At 42.3% G+C, this 12,098-nt stretch overlaps 1 protein-coding gene across 7 annotated transcripts in view; it reads right to left on the bottom strand.

The window, feature by feature from the left end:
• Positions 1-12,098, bottom strand: part of ST3GAL6 (ST3 beta-galactoside alpha-2,3-sialyltransferase 6) — a 722,381-nt gene that overhangs the window by 163,962 nt on the left and 546,321 nt on the right. The window lies entirely within an intron of this gene.

Raw genomic sequence — 12,098 nt, 5'->3', positions numbered from 1 at the left:
GGAGTTTTGGAGGGAAATCCTTCCAGTGCCAGTGCCAGTGCCTGAAGGTACTAGCCTTGACTGCTTCCCTGTGACCTCCCAGTCAAGACTGTCAGATGGGCCAGGCAACTAACGTGGAGGTCACATAAACAGCATCCATCGGGTTAAAGTAAAGGTGATCATGGTTAATTGCTCCAGGAACGCGGCATGGTTACTCGTAGTGGATTTGGGCAGGCCAGGTGGCAGAACATTACCATTATCAAAGCAAATGATTTCTTGATTTACTCTAAAGGTGAAGTTAATGGAAGATAGAATTTGCCAGATTGGCTGCGCGGCTGAAGAGACAGCTGGAGATGGATCAAGAAACTGACATGGCATGGAGAGGCTAGGTTGGAACAAGGCATGATGGGTAGGATAGTGTAATCCAGTTCTGGAGGTTCTTTTTGGTGCAGCTGCTTCAGTTGGTTGTAGCTCCATAAACCCAAAGGACAACCAGGGCAATGAAAGGGTTGATGTACGTAAGGATACATTTCTGCAGGTTGATGCCGACACTGGATCTAACCTAACTTAAATGGCCTCTGCATTTTGTGAACCATTGTGCGAGACCTCAAAGCAGAATTCCTAACTTTTCCATTTGGAGCTGAACAGGCACACTGTAGACAATTCCACTTTATCTTCCAGTGCCATTTATAATAATTATGATTTGTTGTAGTAGTAATTAGTAGTCATTGCAGAAGTATTACTGTTGCTTCACCTATGATAAAATTTTTACAATTAGCTATTTTTGGTTTTTAAAACTGCCCTGAACATAAACAATAGAATGACTACAATTCCTTAATCCTTCACCTCACAAATGCCATTATTACTGGTACTGCTATTAGTAGTAGTAGTGGCAACAGCTGCGGCATTACCCGCGTTCTTGTTGATATTACTCCTGCCGTTATGATTGTACCTCCTTGTCCTCCGATGGTCGCTGTAATGTCCCTGCCAGCGGTGATTTCCAGCTGCAGTGACCGCTTCTATCGCTTCAGTTATATTCTCCGGTGAAGTGAAGTTCGGCTCAGGAATGCAGATGGCTGAAGATGGCCTCATAAGTAAAGTATTATTTTGTAAAGTAGGACTGCTCGAACTTCATTACCAGGATTCATAGCGCCTCCATGTCAAGTGTCGCCGATCACCTTCATGTCAGCGAAAGAGGAAGCAGGGGTCGGAGGGTGCAATTTTCAGCAGCTGCAATTTCCCTGAGAAGGACGTGAACTATTTGGTTACTTTTCCTGGTGCAGTCATTGGTGCCGAGGGTATGAAAAAGGAGTCTCGCGATCGACCTTTTCAGGGGATGCAAGTGCCACGAATGCCAATAAAAACGTGCCGCCTTTAAGGATTCGAAGGTTGCCACTCAGTGTTCCAGTGGCATAGCCAATAGGTTTGGCTGTACAATTGAAAATGCAAGCCAGACCAATTGACTTTGCCAGTGCTTGATTATATACATTCTACACTTCCACAGTTTGCAAGTAACTAAGCGATCTCAGTAGGATGGGGACGGTTAGATCACTGAGCCTTCTTGTTTACTTTTATGGTTGGGGCAGAGCATTAATGTCAGTAGAAAGGCCTGTTGTATGTCAACTATCCTATGGGGAATGTGTACTGGCTTTTAAGCATAATTAAGAGGATGACCGTTTTAATGAAGGATATCGCCTCTTTTTAAGGTGCTTGATTTGGAGATATGCCACATGACTCACATTTATAGGCTTGCTTTTTCACATAGGAAATTAACTATGGAATGTGGAAGAAGTGCTCTTGTCAGCAGGGACAGCTGGTTCTCTTGATCTAAGCAGGAAACTGCAGTGCTTTATGCCACTCAGCTTGGGGAGGCCAGCCTGGCGGTAGAGATATTCCAAATCTGAAAGTACCTCACCAGCGAAAGCCATGTTGGGTAAAGCTAGCCTCTACTGAGGATGGGGACAGAATGTTAGACAGCCCATCATTTTACCCCTCTGTGTCAGACCTCTATCCTCCCAGTCTCGGAGACCCTGAGGCCTGCCATGTAATATACATGAAGAAGATTCCTGTGGGGCAATAGCCATCCTGTCAGGAGACAGGCCTGAGGAGAAGGGCGTGGCACCTAAATACTATATTTTATGGTTAGACCCTTTACTTTGTGGGCTCTGTTGATGATTGCCCCTCATCATAGGAAGCAATTATTTTTGGGGATCTGTTACTTCTCATGATCCTGCTGGGACTACAGCTGGAGTCTGGTATTCAAAAACACTCTAGATGTCCTGGGTAGGTTGTTGGGCCTATGGAGTCCATGTACTTGGTTTATATTCCGATAACATAGAACTATTTTGACTTTTTGTTAGCCTGAATCCAGCTTCTCAGTCTCTACCAACCAAAACAGTGGGGTTGTGTTCGAGACATTTTTTCGCCACTTCTCATCTGCAGCTTTGGCATGGCTTCACCTACATGCTAGCCAACTGAGAGCCCAACAACAACGTGTTCAGTCCGAGAGGGCTACAATCTACATCACCTTGGCAACCACCCATCACTCGAACTTCTGTGTTTGAAACTGTTCCGCTGCAGGCTGTAAGTGCATACAACACTTTCCACCACCACTCACACATGTCAGGGTGGGAGCTTTGATACAATTCCTGGAAACTGCTTTTGGTTTCCACTAGAGTCCTGCTTACTCACATGCGGCAATATATTCATTTCCTACAAGTACATAGAGTGTATAGACTACACAGCACTGCGCACAGCTAACCTTATGCATAGAAAATCTGATTTTCGACCTCGTAGTTTACACAAAAATGCTTGTAGTAAGATTTTTTGTGTGTAACATGGTTGTTACAATTTTGTGCAATGGTATCACGCGCCTCCCAATCTGTCTAGTTAGCCAGCACTCAAACTCTCTTGCCCAAGGTGCAGAGAACATTTTTACATCAAGGCGGGCATTTCAACAATAAATTGACAACGTTGGCATTTGACGGCAATATGGTAATTTGACATCACTGTACAATTAATTGTTACATCACTCACACTGTTTTTATACAAGAAACTGAAAAAACTGCAGACTTGTTAATTTATGAAAATAAAAGAGAGAAATCCTAAAGAACTGTCTTTCAAGAAAGGGCAACTGGTGGAAGAGAGGCTGAAATCGGCTAGGAAACGAGCAAAAGATTGCACAACCTGTAAAAAACAAATCTTGCACAATTTTGACTATCACGAAATAGGTCTCAGCAGTCTGGAGGGGAAAAAAGAGGAGCGGAGAATAAAATTCTAAAATAGGGTGAAAAGACCCTGGTGGGTTATGGCAACTCAGCACAAGAAGGAAGGATCTTACAACGTTGATTTTGGATCTGCTTCGGGCACACATGGTTCGAATAGGAACGTACGCCCAGCGTGAGGTTATACATTTGAGCGTCCATGAACAAACATGCACAAACAGGCTAGGCAGGAAAAGGCAAACAAACCGGGTCATAAATTAGAAACCAAATCAATTTAGAGGAGAACCCGGCAAGAACCCTCAATTACGTTAGCAACAAAACCTATCCTTACAAAAATGTATAAAAACATCGAAAATGCTAGGGCTTGGAGAAGGAAAAAAAACTCAGGGTGAGAAAATGTATTAATTTAACAGCTGAAAGATAACTATACTACTCTTGGCTCAATCAGCAATGGATTTAAAAACAGCACTACCAGCTAGAAGACTTTTGTTATACTCTTAGTCCAATAGATCGCTCTGTGTTAAATTAAAAACCCAGAAGCAGTTCATGAAAAAGGTAAAGCACATTTCATGATTTCCTTGGAACAAAGCATATGGAAAGTCACCAGTGACAGTGACAGTGGTATTAAGTGATAGGAACAAACACCGGCAACTTCTACGATTTTTAAGGGTGGCACTTAAGTCTCAGGAGAAATCCAAAATTTAAAGAGCAACATACCTATTTGCTTTGTTGGGGGCAAGGGGAGCGGAGTTGAAACTTTCTGTGAAAAGTAGTGTAGCCAGCTCTATTAAAATAAAGTCCCCAAAGTCAGTAGAGCTTGGCATTCATGAGCAGCTTCTGTGCTCCAGCAGACCACCAATTCTTGTCTGGTAGATTTGCAATTAAAGGCATGAGATATGCTGAGCAGGTCATACAACATGTATGTGTCTACAACTAGACAAAGGACAAGTTGAAAGACTAAGTTTGCACATCTTGCAGCAATGAGGAACATCTGGTGGAACTATTTCATCCTCAATGAGTCTGCTCATATTTCACACAGGTGCGTGAATACTTGCATCAGGGTTGGAACTGCAAGCTACTCAAGCGAAGATGCTTACTTATCAAACCTTTTCACCTATGCTGCAGAAGTCACATGATCTAGCCAGTATCAAGTCAAGGACATTAGATTGCACATTTCGCCCTGAAGTAACTTTCTTGATTTTGAATGACATGGGGCAGATTGATATTTCCTCAACAATTTGTCCGCCAAATATTATCCTTGGCGCTATTTACCTTGGTGGTATTTCAAACTGGGCAATATGGACTCTACCCAACACAGGACAGCAGGCCAGGGACTGCTAGGTAGAAAATTACATGAGATAAATGAACTGCATCATCAAGATGATCAATAAGCAAAGGGCCATATATGTGGGGTATGGCGATCATGTGAGAACCGTTTTGCCTCGGTTTGTTACTCTATAAATTCATTGAGTGTCTTCTTTATTACGTCCACTTTGTAAATCCAACGATATCCCTTCTACATCAACACCGTGGTAATGTCTCCTTGTAGATGTCCTCAATTCATTAATGATGATTCTGGAATGATCAGTGACCCTATGTATTTTGAGGTTAAAGTGGGCGCTATAAGAACTTTCCTAACACCACCACAGATCCTATAGTTGTGTTGGAGAATTGTTGTTTCGATATTTTAGGTAGTTCGTCAAATATGAGATTGCAGTTATGGAGTAAAAACATGCCAATGGTGAAGAGTGATCTTCTACACAATTTTACTCAGAGAAATTTAGGTAGAAAATACACCATTTTGTCATTCTTACGTGACTTCATTTTAGGGGTCAGTACTGTTCCCTGAGTGCAAACCAGAGCTCTTTTTTCGGTTTCTAAGGACTAGGAGTCGTGGATAGCACTTTTTGATCAGCCTCAAACAGCGTTCCATACATGATGAAAAAGCCTCCCTTTCCTCCCTTTCTTTTACAGTTCAAGTCTACACTGAGAAATTGCCGAAGGACAAATTATCTCCCTAGACTCTTGGGTGGAGATCGTAAGAGTGAATTATCCTCTGTTTTGCGATTTGAATGCTCAAGTCAACGCAATTCCTTTGTGTTGCGCTGTATTAATGACTAAAGTTAAAATGAATCCTAAGGTTATTCTGCCAACTAATGTGAGTTTCCAGTAAGTCAAGAGGCCCACACCAAACCAAAAAACATCATCTGAGAATAATTTCTACAGATGTATCTGCAATCTTTAGTTTTCTTTCTGAGGACAGATTCTCTTGTCCGAAATGGTAAAAAATAATGTTATCATCTTTACCAGCAATTTCAGTCTGTATATATTTCTGGTAAAAGCAAATTCTAGAGCCATCAGTTCTGAAGCTGGTGGGCACTCGGCAAGGTACAGTTCACCACTACACGGTACTTTCAATGATGAGGAGGGCCAGAGACTAGGGAATGTTGCTATATAGGGACTTGCAATTAACCATAGGAAATTGACCCCATTCAGCAAACGTTTGAGGGGCTGGGCGGGGAACCGTCGTTTATTGACTTCATCCTAACCTCTACCCCCCCCCTTTATTATCTGATTTCAGAGTTTTCAATACTAGCCAGTTGTCACAGCGATCATAACCCCTTATGTATTAAAGGTATCTGGCCCTCTCTTGATCTAAAAAGACAGACCATAGGAGGAGGGGTTCTACAGGCAACAGACTGAGGGAGACGACTTAGATGGGGGCAGATAATCCCAGATACCCAGTGCAGATCTTTATTGGAGATGCGCGGGAAGGAATTTCAGATATGTCAGAATGCGAAGGTAGAACCAGATGAGTCCATTATCCATGCCTTCAATATAATCGCCACAACAAACAAATGATGGACGGAATGCTGACAATGCAAACATTCTCCCCCAGTCAAGAGATCTGGGTTAAATCCATCGTTCTTTTGCCCACTACACCACCCCAGTTTAGACATGGCCATATGCAAATCAGTCTTGACCCTGTGCCTCTTGATTCCGGTCCAGGGAAGACATGGCTTGGCAGTTCGGGCTGGACTGTTCCCATGAGGCACAGGGTCAAGACTGATTTGCATATGGCCATGTCTGAACTGGGGTGGCGTAGTGGGCAAAAGAACGATGGATTTAACCCAGATCTCTTGACTGGGGGAGAATGTCTGCATTTTCAGCATTCCGTCCATCATTTGTTTGTTGTAACGCTTCAAAATAATCGCCGGCTCTGTCGCTGACTTATTGACTGTCCCATCCCAGGGAGATAAGGGGCCTAGATGATTCAATTCAGATGGTTCACTTGCAGCCAGGCGGCTGAAACAAGCTCTCGACGCCTCCCCGAGGAATGCTGTCCGAGTCAAAATCCGTAGAAAGCAGTACAAACTAGCACTTAGTAAACGCAGGGCGGCCTTGAAGGAAAAAGCCTGGGGCAACTTCATGGAAGCGTCAACCTACAGGCGCAGTGCCAAGTTTTGGAGCATCATACAGTCCCATTCTGGGAGAAGAGGCCGCTAATATTTTAGGAGCACACATCACTGAAAACAAATGGGTTAGTTACTTTGAGGACATGTTTAAGGGAGACTTGGGCCCGTCCCCCTTATTTAAACTTGGGGGTCCCCCCAAAAAAACTAGTAGTCTTGGAAGAAGACGTAAGGCACGGTATCATTGGTCTGAGACGTAACAAGGCCTCAGGCCTCGATGGAATGCCACCTGATCTTTATCTGTCAGATGTGGCGCTTTGGGCTCCAGTACTCACTTCCGTAATCAACGCAGTAGCAAGGCTTGGCACTTTGTCCTCATGGGCAACTTCCATCCTTGTGCCAGTTTTTAAAAAGGGGGATAGGGACAGCACCGTGTGCTACAGACCGATCTCTCGGATGGATTCGGTGGTAAAAGTGGTCTGCAGGATATTGCTGGATAGGTTATCGACCTGGGCTATCGACAACAATATCTTGTCGGACGCCCAATATGGGTTTCGCCCTGGCCGTTCTATGACTGAACAATCCTTGAACCTCTTCCTAATTTTCAGTAAATATACAGTTGCTTGTAGGGTACCATCTTCCTGGCTTTCATGGATGTGTCAAACGCATTTGATTGCATAAACAGGGGCAAACTTTGGCAGATCCTATTAGCCTTAGGGGTAGATAGGGAGTTGGTCTCCTTTCTCTACGATCTTCATCGGGACACCAAAGCGGTAATGCATTATTCGTCCAGTTTGAACGTATCTCGCTCATTTCCCGTGAGGTGCCGAGTCCGTCAAGGCTGTATATTGGCCCCTTTTCTTTTTAACCTCTATATCAATAACTTGGAGAAAATCCTCCTGGAGACCAAGACTGATTATCCCCGTACCGGACGGCACGGTCTCCCGGTTTTGCTATATGCAGATGACGCCGTCTTGATGGTGAGGACTGAGAGGGGTTTACAAACCAGCTTATCATTCGCCCAGTTCATGGGAGATTTGGACCTAAGAATCAATAACTCCACATCATGCAACTGGGGACGCAGCCCACTAGATCATATGTTTTTAAGATAGGGCCCACCCCTATTCCTAAAACATCTGTTTTTTCTTACCTGGGGGTACTCCTGGACGACAAATTGAATTGGGTCCCACAACTTACCCACAAGAGAAACTACCTTAACAGGGAATCTACCGCAATTTTCGATTTTGCCGCAAGACTGGGTAAAAGACCGGTGGGGGCTATCCTGGAGCTCTATAGGGCAAAGTGCCTGTCAAAAGTACATTATGGCAGCAAAATCTGGGGATATGTAGATGTAAAGGATGTCCAAACATCAGAATTTTTTTTTATGAGAATTTTGTTGTCAGTCTCCACAGGGTATCCCCTCTTTTATTGCTCACAAAGAGTTGGGTATGCCCTATATCACAGATCAGACCGCTTTTAACCCGCTGTCTCTTTGGTTAAAAACAGGGGTTAAGGAGGGGTACTCGCTAAACAAGGCAATCCTTATAGACTGACTATCCCTGGATCAAGCACTAAAGATTCCTTGGTTGAAATATATTAAAAGAAATTTAACAAATCTGGGAAGCGGTGACCTCTTTTCCAATCCCGAGGGAACCCGTAAAATAGGCATACCCACCCTGAAGATGGCATTTAGCACGCCCCAGTCCACATTAAGGGAGGAGAGGGAGCTCATGATGCCAAGTGTTCGCCTCTGTTATATTAAGGTCAACAGCCAAAGCGGAGCCGTATATACTTGGTTTAGTGAACGCTCACGATAGATTTCTCCTGACCAGGTTCGACTTGTTTTACTTACTACTTTCTTACTCAAGGGGCGCAACCAGAGGACAAGTACTCCCACCCTGCGGCTGCGATGGTACAGCTCAGCAGGAAATGCTTCATTTTACAATGTTTTGTCCATTTTATGACACCCCGAAAAAATCATATTTAATTCCCACCTTCAAACAGGCCAACTTTAAACAAGTTCGGCCTGCATTTATATTTCTCCAGATGTTGACAGGCAATACCGTATTTTATGTTTTAAGCTTTTTAAAATCTGCCATCAAACTTAGGGCGAGCAGCGATTAGTTGGGTTGAACCCTACCTTCACCTTTTGGGCTCATGCATTTGTATAGACAATATAGCGTGGACCTGGCTATTGACTTTTATGCATTGTTTTTAGTAGTTTTATCTTAACATTATTGGTGTCTGGTATTTTATATGCACTTTGTATAGATTAGACAAATTATGAATTTGCATAGGCTTGTCCTGGAGATTGTATTTATTGTATTATGCTATTTTATCTTGGTTTTTACATTGTGCTTTAATGGTTTTCTTGAACATGAAACCAAATAAAGAAATTTGATGATGATGAGGAATGTCAAGTGTGGCCAAAATGTCCGATTTTGGGGAGATCTTCCACCAATGTTAAGAAATCCGTGCTATCCCTAACAAAAGATCTAGTGTTTCTGGTCCATCAGGAAGAAGGTTCCAGGGCTCAAAAACATACCCACACACTGCCACAAGAAGGTGACAAAGTAGAGTTTGATTGTTTGTGTGCATTTGAAGTAGTATGTACATACATGGAACGTGTGTATGCTGTTTATTGGGGAAGTCATGCTCTTTCTGACTCAGTCAACACGTATTTCAAGCAAAAGGTATAAGGTTAATTATAGACGGTAACAGATTAGAGTTCCGGTAGTGCTCCACATTGGACAAATGTTGCTTTGTTTCTGCTTTATAATCAGAAGTCTCCTGTATTACAACTGCCCTAACTTTGATAATGGGTTTGGACAATATTTTATGGTTATTTTGTAAAATGATCTGCGTATCTTTTCCCACCAGCTATAGTGTGGTGAAATGAAGGGAGCCCTGTTTCATTTCATATATGAATAGGTACTTATTGCACCTCACAGGCATATTCTGTTTCATGGGACGTCCTTCAACTGCACATTGATTTTGTTCTTCTTAATGCTGTACTGATATACTTGACAATTATAGGCTGTTCTTTATTAATTTGTTTATATATTTTTAAATGGAATCTTGCAGCCAATCATACTTTATACCTTCAGTTAGTCTAAAGTGAATATCTTATTCATAAATGTATATAGCCATTCCCAGCCTCCAATTTGGTTTTTATTATCTTTCTCCTCACAATTAATTAAAGACCCACTTTGAGACTGGCATTTATTTTAATATGCAACCAGGTTGCTATAATATATCAATGTACTTCATATTCAAGGATCAATTATTATAATAATGATTCTTTTATTCAGAACCAGTCTCTGCTCCCTATTTACTGAAACGATGGGTATCTGTAGTAATTTACACAAAGTAGCTAATATTGAAAATAAATATTGAAAATCAGTCACAATTATTTCCATACACGACACTGACTTCTCAGTATTGCATCTTTCTGAAGACCATTCGAAACAGGCATTTCCAATGCAATAGGTCTCGCATTTGCGAGAGTTTGAGACGTGGCTCTTCTTAAGAAAGGGGTGCAGCCGCCATTAAAGTGAATGTGAGGCATGGGGCGCTTTTATAACAAAAAAAACCATTTGCTTGCCAAGTTGACAAACAAATGTTTTTTTTTTGTAAAGTGCCCTATTCCGCGCTTTCTTTTTAATAGTGGCCTTGCTCCTTGCTTTAGACAAGTTGTGTTTGAAGAAAGGGGCGCAGCTGCCATTACAATGAAAGCGCTGAATGGGGTGCTTTAAAACCAAAAAGTTAAAAATAGGAAGAAAAAGAAACATGCGGCCGCGTTCGGTGCCAAAAACAACAAACCAACGGCACGGCTGCCAATATATCAGCTGAGGGGTGCCGTGCTATGAAAAACAAAAAAGAAAGCGATGCAAGAGAGGCTGTCCTGCCTGCATTAGCAGGCAGGAGAAAACCATTAAAACAAAAATGTGCTCGGAGGCTGCAATTAAAGTCTACCGAGTAACAACACATGTAACAGGGGGTGTCCTCATGTGAGGTTACAAGATGAGACAAGGCGGTACTAAAGTATATTGACCAATAAAAAGCCACAGTTTACAAAAGACAGTGTCAGGAGCCACTTAATATGATGGGTGGAAAGTGGGCGGTGCTTAAGTCCATTCCGAACTACAGCATGTCTCGAAGAGACAGCGCACAAGCTGCCTAGGCAACACCTAAAAAAGAATAGGTATAAGAGAGTTTACTGTGAAAGGAGGGCCTTCTGTTCAGAAAATAAACCCCTGCCAGTCCTCAGCCTACAGAAATGCACTGTGCTGAGCCATTCACTTGTCTAATTGGTCTGCCTTAATCTGGCGGAAAGTACTTTGAAGTGGTTCGTTCAGTACAAATTTGCAACACAAAATTCTGTGATCACTCACCCCCCTCCATGGAACTGCCAGTAAATATTAGCACTTCCACCAATTACATACACAAAATATGTTATGTTATTAATTGTTAACTCATTATTTCCAAGGTATTCTTGGGAAACCGACACCCTAAAACCTTTTTGCAGATAGTCGGGTTCATTGCTCCGTCACTTCTACATGGGACTGGTGTTCAGCATTTCCCAGGGCTGGTCTAGCTTCCGTGACACAGGTGATCAGTCAGAGGTGAACTTTTGTGATACCCTGTTCTTAGGCGCTTTAAGGGCCTTCTCCTTGGTTAAGGATGATTTGCTGAAGTCACATGTAGCCAGTAATGTATATATTATCTAGTTAATCTGCAGCAGTTGATTTTGATGCTGCTTAACTGCACCAGCCATAAGAAAATAATACTGTTACATCAAATGAAGTCTCCTCAAAATACGTTACAATTCATTTACTTTTGAGAAAGCTTACTAGGATATTCCGCAAAGAGGAGTAAAGTTAAGTCGAACAGTGATGCTAATTTGGGATATTCTAAGGCAACGCAAGTAACACAGCATAGGCAATGAAGCAGAAAAGGGCCATTAGGCATCACCATTTTCTGATCTATCCCTTGAATCAATGAGGTTTCTAGCTGGAAACGCTGTAACGAAGGAATGCAAATATTGTTGAAGCAGAAAATAAATGTTTTTTTAATTCTAGATCGGTGCCAAAGATGGAAACTGTTAAAGTTTTACACACAGGTGTGTTCACCAGCATTATTGTTTTAACAACCCTCTAGGAGTAAGGCCTTTGTTAAACGTACACAACATAACTGACAAAATGATTCATAGGGAACGCTCTTTTAACATTCCTATTGTATAACGTAGGCAACCTCTTTCCTGAGTCCTTGTTTTTACTTGCAAGAATGTGTCACTTGAAGCACCACAAGTTTGCCAATACACTGTCACACAAAGGCAATTTGAAACTTGGCAGCCGTGGTGTCGCAACAAACAAAAATTATTTCACGACTTGCAGATGGGCTTCATTAGAAAGCTTTCGAATTGCATCTTTTGCATAACAGAGCCAATTTAATTATTTCCATCTGTTTAGGATGAAATACA

The sequence above is a fragment of the Triturus cristatus genome, chromosome 8 (assembly GCF_964204655.1).
Source record: "Triturus cristatus chromosome 8, aTriCri1.1, whole genome shotgun sequence".
NCBI lineage: Eukaryota > Metazoa > Chordata > Amphibia > Caudata > Salamandridae > Triturus > Triturus cristatus.
This window is presented reverse-complemented; position numbering and strand designations above follow the sequence as displayed.